Source organism: Corvus hawaiiensis, chromosome 5, assembly GCF_020740725.1.
Source record: "Corvus hawaiiensis isolate bCorHaw1 chromosome 5, bCorHaw1.pri.cur, whole genome shotgun sequence".
NCBI lineage: Eukaryota > Metazoa > Chordata > Aves > Passeriformes > Corvidae > Corvus > Corvus hawaiiensis.
The window spans coordinates 52,730,491-52,741,484 of record NC_063217.1 but is presented as its reverse complement, the minus strand read 5'-3'; the positions used below and the strand labels follow the sequence as shown (position 1 = coordinate 52,741,484).

Sequence of the window (10,994 nt, the reverse complement as noted above, 5' to 3'; positions counted from 1 at the left end):
CTAAGTAAATGCACCCCTTTTTCAGCTGAGTCCTCTCTGATTTATACATATGTCCATGAAAGAAAACAGAAAGAGAATAGCTCCACAGCTGCTAAACCCTTGCTGACTGCTCCCAGAGTGCTTAGGGAAAGCACTGGTAATGAAAGATAAGAAGGCATGATTACTTGGGGTCTGAGTACTTCATAGATCTGGACCTCTCTTTCAGCTACAAAGTGACCATTAGGATGAGGAGTTTAATTCCACTGTGGCATCTAAGAAATGTAAAATTCCATTGTTCAAGGACTCCGCCCTTAAGAGCACCAGGGGGTTTATCCTAAACTGTTTGCCTTACTGCCTTTTGACACTTTATCAATGAGAGTAGTTACTAGTACACAAGAGTAAGAGGACGCTTTATAGCTCCTGTAAAGGAGAAGAAAAGATATGTTCAGAGGGCAGGTGTTATATCTCTGGTCTTCCAGACCACTGCAATTCCCAAGAGTCTAGTCATGGAGCTGCCAGGTTTTGGTGTTCAGTGAAATTAAATATGTTGCTGAGTTGCACTGCCTGGGTGAAGATTTCAAAAGGAGCAAAACACTGCAGGTACCAACCATGAAGATGATTTTTTTGTGGCTTATGTCTCCAACAGGCACCTCAGTGATCCTGGATTCTTTTCTCTTCCTGGGGTGTGCACACATCTGCAACATGCATGGGTACGTAGCAAGGAAATTTGATTTGAGTGAGGAAATGTGATTCCCAGCTAACATCCCTGACACCTGCATGAGGAAGCACCTTGCTTGTACTCAGTGCACCATATGCACCCAGCCTACAGTTTTTGGGCAAGAGCTAAAAGCATGATATAGACTACTGCAGTGAGGTCTCTCAGCATGTGAGCTTGGGTGTCTCCCACAGGCTAAGGCAGCTGTTCTTAAGGAAAACGTGCTAATTTATGTATGTGTGTGTATATATACACACATATATTTGTGCGAACATTTAAGCTGAGCTCAATTTAATAGTTAAGCAAAGAGGGGTTAAACTGTTGGGAACAGCATATATGTAAATATATATATGTACGTATGTGTATATATATATGTGTCTGTATGTGTGTATATATATATACATATATATATACACTGCAACTGGCTGTGACAAATACAGCAGCCTAAGCTCTGTGGCACTGAGGTGTTGCACTATAACATGTATCTGTCTTGCCTGGCTCTCATGCTGAGCCCCTCCACATGCTATTTGAAGATTTTTGTCATACATCCTACACTGTGCTCTGACAGTATCTGGGCACTACAGAGTGAGTTAAGAATGGACTGACACTTCGAACACTGTCCCTTGCTGTTAGCTTAGCACTGTTTCATGTGAAAAATATCTTCAGAATGGCTGTTTCTTTCTCAGATAACAGACCTGCCTACCCTTACAAGTGACAGCTCCATTCCTTCCGCTTCAGAAAACAGAGGGCATCATTAAAATTTTGACATCCATATAGGAATACCACAAAAAGAAAACAATAAATGTAAATACCAAGGTCTGGTATATGTCAAGATTTTAATGGAACCAACACTGTCAAAGATTGCAGAACCAACCAATTGCTCAAGAAAAATGTCCTCACTTCTTTACCGTTCTGGTTCTTGAAAAATGGTAGACAGGTCTTAGAAGAATTAGATTTGTAGTGCCCCAGGGTGAGAGTCACCACATCTGTGCTCTTATTAGAGGACTTCTCTTCCTCCCCAGATGCATCCATCAAAAGTAGTAGAAAATAATTCATGTAATGAAATTGGATGTGCTGACTTCTTTGGAAACTTGGTTCAATATTCACTGAAATTAGAGGAATATTTTAATCAGGATCTTGGGTTTATTTTTGGTTTTGCAACATGTTCATAAGTGACAGGGCTAATCTTTTTTAAAAGTTGTTTCCAGAACACAGAAGAACTTTGAAGTAATAACCTTGAGATTGCACTAAATCCATGAGTAAATTATGACTAAATGTAAGCATTTAGGGCTATAAGAATATCAAAGTTGCCCAATCAGATCAGACCCATTCAGGCTCGGAAAATGGCCACATGCATGACAAGAAATTATAAGCAATCATGTACTAGAAGAGTGCAACAATAGAGTAATTTTCTTCCTGCCCTTCTGTCAGAAAGAGCTCTTCACTTGAAGTATTTCTTTCTAGGTTCTGTTGCTCTTCTAATATAACCATGAAAGGTCTTATTGTCCACAAATGAATAAAGTACCTGATGCCCAATTCTGGCCTTTTCCCAAAAAACGGATACAAAGCAGATACACTGCTCAGCCTCTCTCTCATTAGTCTGATGGCAAAATTCCCATTATGTCTCCTGCCATTGGAAGAATTTTTTCTGTTGAGATTTAATTCACAAACTACATCACAAAGTCACCCAAAACACTTATATAGTTCCTAAAATTATATCAGACAAGAATTGGGAAAACCCACAAAAGTACAGAAAATTTAAAAAAACCCCATTTTTTAAATTTTCAAAATTGTCTCATTACATCTTCATCAATTTATTTTCTACACTGTTAAAAATCATCCAAAAAATGCTTCATTCTTAGTTAACCAAATAATAAATAAATAAATCTTTAACAATTTTTTTTCCTTTGCCTCGCAGTCATATTTTTGGTCAATCCAAATTTTCCTTTAGACCAGCTTCTTGTTTTGGCCAATAAAGGGGAAATATCAGTTGTTCAAGCACGCCTTTCATCTGTAGCTGTAAAGGACTGAGATTAAGACTGCAGTATCCTAAATGCCAAAAATGGTTTCTATCACTGATTACTAATTAAGTAGTCCCTTATCAAAGGACATCCATTCATAGGAGAAAGGAAATCTCATCATTTAAAGGGCCAGTAGTCATGAAATATAAATGAGAAGATAACAGTAATGCTATGTTCTCTTAGCATGCATCATATCCCACAGTGATTTTTTACTTATAAAACATTGAACTGATTGCATACTGTTTTGCTGTGTATCACTCACAAGGACTACTCTTGGGTAATGAAGTGTAATTAAGAGGAATCGTATCCATCTCTTCATTCAAAGGCAATGATTTCCTTTCCCATTAGTTACCCTTTGGAAATACAATGCTTTACAGACGTCATCTTTACCATTGATTTAATTGACTCAGCTGTCTTCAGATGTTAGAGCTGTGTACCAAGGACTTTATCATTTAGATGCTTTTTCTTAGTTCAGAAGTTAAACAAATATAAACTATATTCCTTACCAATCATCAGGACAGATTATTAGATGCAGTGCTAAGCAGCCATCCCTGCCTTTGAAGAACACAAGGTATGTGCTCTTTTCTTTTTTTCTGTTTTTTCCTATGGGAAGTTTCCTTGCGTTTTAATTTGAATTTGCCAAATTAGGTAATCTCGTTACATTTTTTTTTTCTTTCTTGAATTTAACTATGTTTTAGAAGCTAATGAAATATTAGAAAGTCTTGGGGATATTGGTTTCTGACTCCTGAGAATCTGCAATATCAGTCTGTGATGTTGAGGTGAAGAGCAGAGAAACTGAAGGAACGTTGATGCTCTCTCAGGAGTGTGGCAACTTCTATACATGTGCTATTCCCTATGGCTGTCTTCTGACATCTCCCTGGTGGTAATAGTGGCATCCTTTACATCCCACTGGAAATTCACAGTCATATACTGAGGAATTCTGAAGCCCAGTAATGATATGAAGGTAAAACTCAGTGTAGAATTCTCTATGCTACCATATAGAGTAACCTAACATTTTTAAAACATGAGCTTATGAAATTGGACTTGCTGTGATTTCATAGAATCATAAAAACAGCTTGGGTTGGAAGGGACCTTAAAGATCATCTGGTTCCAATCTGCTTGCCATGGGCAGGGATGCCTTTCACTAGATCAGGTCTACTTCTTCTATTTTAATTTGACAATCCTTTATCTTGGCCTTCTATTATGGGAAGTACATTTGAGTGAAAGAGTTAATCACCTACTCTCTAAAATGCATATGGACAAAATACAAACTACAAGCTGAACAGTGTTTGGCCAGTGGGAAACATAGGGTAAACCTGTCTTTTTGGTGCTTTTTGCTTGCCAAGACCCCTGCAAACCTCAGGCCTGTAGTTTTCTGCCAGTCAGCACCGCCACCACCATGTTAATGGTCATCAGATGTCAAAAATCACTTTCACCTTGGAAAATACTTGGAAGAAGAGGATGATGACTAAATAAAGGCTGACTCTTAGGGATAAATATGTAATTTACGATGTGGCACAGAAGGAGGATTACCTGTATAGCACTTCCCTGGGTATGTGTATGCACACAGAGAGAGGAGAATCTGTTCTCCTTGTCACGGTGCACATTTGTAAATGTTAAAGACAGGGAACAGATGACTGTTTAACATGGCAAAGAACTATAAAAGCATTACTGCCTCTCCTTTCTTTTTCAGTCATTTAAATTTTTTTTTAATGAAGTATTGCAAACTGACTTCTGAAGTCATATGGTATTTTAAATACCTACCAAGGGAAGAGATTACTTTTAAATATTGTATTTTAAAGCTCACAGGAGACCTCAGACAGTTTGTTATTCATTTCAACCTAATGCAAGCAATAACAAGCTTACTGGATTAGGTGCCTACTTTCTGAAATAGTTTGACTCTCTAATGTCCATTATTAATTGTTTTAATATATAGAATTCACTGCAATTTATTGTACATGTCTGAACATTCTTTAGGAAATCAGGAAATAGAGTTCCTGGACATTAAAAATGCCCTGGACAATGTATTTTATTACTTCTCAGCTATCTTCTGTTTTGAAAATATAAATTCAAGGAACTCTTAGAAAGGAGGGATCATTAAGAGGGCAAAAATATCAGGGTGGCAAAACAATAACATTCTTCAGCTGCTAATAGTCTCTGAACTGCTAGAAATGCTTCCCACCATCTGCATTTTAGCAACCGAGGTAATGCTATTGGTGTTTTGTATCCTCAGGATCCTCAGTAGTGTCATTAGTACAAACAAATCTCAGGAAAAGTTCTCTGGGTAGCAGAAGGAGCAGTCTGGGACCTGGCTGCTGCCACATCCCCCAGCTTGTGCAGTGGGGATGCTGCCTTTGTGTGTCCCATTGTGCCCTGTTTGTTCATAGTGTCACATGCTGAAGCTGCACCAAGGCCTTGCTGGGTGCAGGAAGAGGTTTTTATCATTAGAGCTGACTGAGCAAAACAGAGAGACAAAGTCTGTGGAAGATAGGGAACATTTTACCTGCAGAATTTCCTCCTAATTATGGCAAATCAGAAAAGCACTTTGATTTGTTAACCATGGGGCTTTCTTGTGTCCAGGAGCTCTGGTTTTTCCTTATGTCTGAACAACTCTTAGCACAGCACAATGATGGCTCAGCACTTGAGCTCTCACAAGCTACAGTGACAGAAGCAGAAATAAATAATAAATATAGCAGTGCTCACAGCTCCCAAACTATTGACACTTGCTGATTTTGGAAGCCAAATTAAAAACAATTTCTCACATTTCAAGCACAATAAAATATTGGGTTTGTAAAACTTAGGGAGATGTAAAACCCCTTGTTGACCTTTGTCCTTCTGGCACTGCTGAATTTAGTAGGCCTAATCTTGAGGCATCTGACTGGCTTAACCCTCCTGTTTTATTCTTCAAACACCACTGATTTACATGGTAGTTTGCCTTAGACAGGGCAGTTGGGCTTTGATATTTGATCCCCATGGGAGTGTTGATTAATAAAGCCTGAGAGGAAAAGTTATAACTGCAGAAAATGAGAGCAAGTGAGAGTCCTTTGTAAATGAGAGTCCTGGGATCTGCAATGATTTCAAATTACATTTCTGTGTATGGGGGGGTGTGTGTGTGTGAGTGTAGTCACTTTGGCACGTCACTTTGGCTTTGGCATGTCAATAGCTCTGAGCGCACTTTAGAAAAGATGCTCTGAACATTAATAATCTGTAGAGCTAAGCTATCTTGGCTCAGGTGATTGTATAAAAATAGCACCATCACCATGTTAGAAATGAAAAGAGGAAAAGAAAATAAACCTGCTAAAAAGGCAGGTAAAAGCAGGGGACTAAGGAAAACAAAAATTATAGATATTACACCCAAGAACTAAGAAGTTTCTCCCTGAAGGCACAATAGCAAAAAATTAGTTCCTTTAAAAGGCAAGATCCAAATTTGGGGCATCAAGAAATCTGAGAAGTAAGCTGTAGGCTTGACACTGGGGCCAGGCACCTGACCTCATTGCTGTGGGCTGTTTGAGAGCAAACAGAACTTTCTGCATTTTCTGTATTCCAATTCTGAAAGGGTCACTGTGTGCTCTAATAGCCCTGGCTACACAAAGCATCTGACACTTTTTCATATGACCCCACATGGCCTTTCTTAGTGTGGAAAAGACTATGAATCTACCAATTACTACTGAAAACTAATAATCAGTTGTGTTACATGCATGTAATAAGACCTCCACTAAAATTTATTGATCAGTGTTTGTTACAAAAACGCTATCAAAATTTCAATAATGTCTTTAGAAATGAATGTCTTGAGAATTGTGGTATGCTCAGATTTTGTTGGTGACCTTCACTGAACTGACTGTAATTTGGAAATACTGTGAAATCTATAAAGGCTACACTTTGCAACCAGCCAAATGTTGAATGTGGGTTATGATTTCCACTGCATGTGAATAGCTTAATATTTTTATTTTATTTTACCTCTGATTAGTTGTACATGGAACATTAAAGCTGGCTTTTTACAGTCAGTGTAGCTAGGGGTATTGAAATCAGAACATAGATCTCTCCTCTAAGTACAAATCAGAAGGACAGACACTTAATAGTTTTGAAACATGTAGTTAGTGGGCCTATATTTTTTATTTATAGTTTTATGATTATATTTTATTTTTCAGTTTGTAGATATTACGAAAGGAATCTTCAGATGGTCCTTAATTATTTTGAATTTAGCTAATGAGATATGTTGCCGCAGTCCAAACTCTAGGTTCATAATAAACAAAAGCTAAAAGAAGGAAATATACCCATTCTTGTTTTTTTACTGAATGTTATTTAGAAATCTTTTTTGTTTTTTCTAATTTTGCAACCACTGAGAGGGTTGTTTTGTTTTTTTTTTTTAATGGTTGTTCTACATCTCCAAATTTCATTGCTGCTCTGTGCTGGGTTTTTGAGAGACCTCAGCTCTCATTCCCGCCAGAGCAATTGGTATGATTTGGCGAAAAAAAGGCAAAGTAGCTCAATGTAGGAAGAAAAGGCTGACCAGAGGTAATCAGCTGTCAAAGCCAAGCCCTCACGCAGCCACTCTGACTGGCTGGGCAGCATCAGTGTCGTGTTTGCCCTCACTATCCTGCAAGGCAGGGAAACAGGTCCATCTCATATTTCAGCTTAGGAGCTGAGGAGGGGAAAGGATCAGGGTGGGGCTGTGCTTCAGGCTGAGTGCCCATCCTGGATTCAGAGTTGCCCCTGTTCCCATTAGATGAGCCACAAGCTAGATCTGCAGTGGTCCCTGGACAAGGTGGGATGGAGTGCTGGCATGACAGACCCCAGGAGGAATATGTGATACATCAGTGCAGCCAGGGTCATCTCTAGTGCCACCACTGTGACTGAGGAATAGGGTCTTGGACCATGGGAGACAGATGGTTTGGAGGAGAGCAGGAATGATGCCTGAATCGGTGTTCCACTTCTGCTCCCAGGAAATGCCCACCCAGCAGATAAACTGAGTATCTTTCCCACGCTGCAGGGAGTGTCTGACAGAAACATTGGGTGATACGTGCTTAGGGCTGGTATCCTGTCTGCTGAACCACAGATCTTCTGTACTCACAGCACTGTAATTGCAATAATTTTCCTTTTCCAGTTCATTTAATGAAGATGGGAACTTGTGGACCATTCTTTATACTTCAGAAATGCTGCATCTCTCATGGACATAAGGCATTTGTGACCAGCCAGGTGAGTATGCCTCTAGCCAAAGCTGTCACTCAGAATTTAAGATAGATATCATATATGCACTGTATACTGCAATGCCTTTTTTTTTTTTTCAATGTATGTTTTAAATGGTACAAGGAAAACATGGAACCCTGTCAACAGTGCGGCCAATTCCATTTCACCGTAGCAGGTTTGCTTGTGGTTTGGTCACTGGCTGGGCTTCTCCTGACAGTTTACCACAGCTCTGAGGGGTTCTTGGCTGTGTTGTTTGTGCTGTTCCTGGGGATTCTGTGGAAAAACAGATTAAGGGATACAACAGGGAGAAAAGGGTAGGGTTTTTGTTTCCTTTCATTCACTGTTGACACTCTCCAAAGGAAAACTGGCAAGAAAGGGATGTAGGTAACACAGGACTTGGCAGAAAGCCAACACACAGGAGGACTGCAGGGGTTGAACATTAAGTCTTTTGTCCATTTCAAGTATCACTATTTTATTCTGTGCAGTACAAGCTGTACAAGTCCTTATTTACATAGGCCACTTATGCAAGCTGGACCAGCAAAATTTCATGTTTTCTGTTGTTCACATCAGTCCTGATGTGCACTTCAGGATCTCATCTGTTATCCTTGCCACTGGAATTGCTCAGTGTATCTCAAAGTAGTTTGAGGACAGCTGCTCAGCCTCACAGAAGACAGTGAATGTTAGATGTGATAGCCACTGCTCAGGTGTTACTGACTGACACTGGATTCACACCATGGTGCATGAACTGCAGTGGCAACAGTGACAACAGTGGTCTGATCCCTGAAGTCATCATTCTATGTCATTTGTCCCATGTTTGGTGGCATTGCCAGGATCAGCACTCTTTAACCTCCCACCACCAGTCTTCCTTGTTCACTCTGCTTCTCCTGTGTGCATGTCTCCTTAATGCCCCACAACCTTCTGAATCCTTCAGGAGACACAGGACAGGTGCATGATTTTGTTTGTCCAAATGGCGACCACCTACCAGAGTGGGAACTTCCAAGTTTTTGGTAACTGGCTCAATTATTGTAGCACCTGCCTTTTACAGGAGTTGTCACATTCTCTCTCTGGGTTCCAAGTATGGGTAGTTCTCATCTAGGCAGGTAATATGACTCATTCTTGGAGCTGGGTCTTTTCAAGGATTTTGAATTAAACTGTATTTCCTTTCAATCTCCCAAATAATAGAAACGAAGGATAATATATTGTTATGAATAAATTATCTTAGACACATATTTTGACTTAGACTTAAACAAGCTCTACTAATAATATAGGAATGGGGAGAATGGGGTTTGACATGAATTCCAGCAAGGTATTTATAGAACTGTTAGAACAGATTTTACAATAATTAAAACAGAGTATAGGTTATGTTAAAGTAAATGAAGTCAATTTAGTTCATCATCATTTTTAGTGCTGCAAATTAACATAACAATGACAACTGTGGTTGTCACTGACTTGAACAGCAGCAGTTAATCATTGCAGTTAATCATTATTAACACATAATTCATAATGATCAATCATGCTTGACTCTAAGATCATAGTGGGCTTGTATTAAATACTATATAAAAGTATAAGGGCATTTAATAACTGTCCAAACCCTAGGAAAATCAGGCCCCCATTTTCCATTTTGATGTAGTGTTATGAGCTATTTCTGTCATGTCTCTGAGTTTGTTAGGACTTGTTAAGTTTGAATTCATCTTGACAGGTAAGATTGCTGCATGTATGTGCAAATAGCATAAATGCCCCATATTTGTCTAAGGTAGTTGTGCTACTGTTCTGACTGCTGAGTCAGTCAGGCAAAACTCTTCTGCTCAGCATTGAACTGGTGCTTTGGCCTGGCAAGTCCCATCTAACTTTCTCCCCATGGCATACAGAACTTCATGAAAAGTAACCTGTGGTTTTTGAAATTACTCTCAGTTCCTCCTCAGCTGCTATGCTCAAAGTTGGTTGAGTAAGGGCTGGTTCCAAGGTGAGCACTGTGCTGTGGTTTATACCTACTTGCAGTGCTGATGTCCAGGAGCACAAGAACCTCTGAAAAGTAGTTTTGCAGGCTGCCTGTATGGCTTTGCAGGCTGCAGATTACCTGTATTCTGAAAGGCCACGCTCTAGACCATGTTCAGGTTTAGGTTTTTTTAACAATCTCACTATTTGTATGCTCATTTACCTCTCTGTGAAGCAGAAAAACGGTGACATAAATTAAGTCCTTTGTCAAAAAGCTTTGGAGTACTACTTTTCAAGTTAAATGTGCCTGGACATTGTAATACATCTTCTTAGCATGAAGGCTAACCGGAGTGATGGTGTTTGTCTTCCCGAGTAACCTTTCCATGTGATGGAGCCCTGCTTTCCTGGGAGGGCTGAGCACCTGCCTGCCCATGGGATGTGCTGAGTGAATGCCTTGTTCTGCTTTGCTTCTGTGCATGGCCTTTGCTTTACCTGCTAACCTGTCTTTTTCTCAACCCATGAGTTTTCTCAGGGTTACTTTCCTGATTCTCTCCCCGGTCCCACTGTGGAGGGAGGGGGTGAATTTAGTTGCCAGTTGGGGTTATTATAGAATCATAGAATATCCTGTGCTGGAAGGGACCCACAAGGATCATCGAGTCCAACTCCTGGCTCTGCACAGGATCTCCAAGAATGATCCCAGGTGCCTGAGTGCATTGTCCAAATCCTTCTTGAACTCTGTCAGGCTGGTGCTGTGTCCACTTCCCCAAGGAGCCTGTTCCAGTGCCCAAACAACCCTCTGGGTGAAAAGCCTTTTCCTAATATCCACCCTCAACCCACCCTGATACAGCTTCATGCCATTCCCTCAAGTTAAAACATGACACCATGATTCAGACATATACTGCACCCCAAAACAAATCAATTTGGTTTATTTTGCCTTGAAGAGTGAAAATAAATATTTCAATTGAAATTAATTTAAAATATTTTAGTTTGCTCTAAGGAAAACAAGAGACAACACTGTGTGCATGTCCATAATGAACTTCAATAACAGTTCAAAATGAGTGTTATTACAGCATACAACAGTGCTCAAAGAAAGCCAAAAATTCAACACAAACAAAATAAAAGCATTAAAGTTTGAAAGCTGTATTATTTCTAGACAG

General features: G+C 39.7%; 1 long non-coding RNA gene across 3 annotated transcripts in view; it reads left to right on the top strand.

Moving 5' to 3' along the window:
- The first annotated feature begins 623 nt into the window (after positions 1-623).
- Positions 624-10,994, top strand: part of LOC125326769 — a 111,344-nt gene continuing 100,973 nt past the window's right edge. For 2 of the 3 annotated variants that reach the window (XR_007203990.1, XR_007203988.1), the window contains exons 1-2: positions 3,495-3,679; positions 7,820-7,911. This is a non-coding gene — a long non-coding RNA (uncharacterized LOC125326769). Of the gene's footprint in view, positions 690-3,494; positions 3,680-7,819; positions 7,912-10,994 lie in introns of those variants that run through there. The other variant, XR_007203989.1, reaches the window with a different exon arrangement.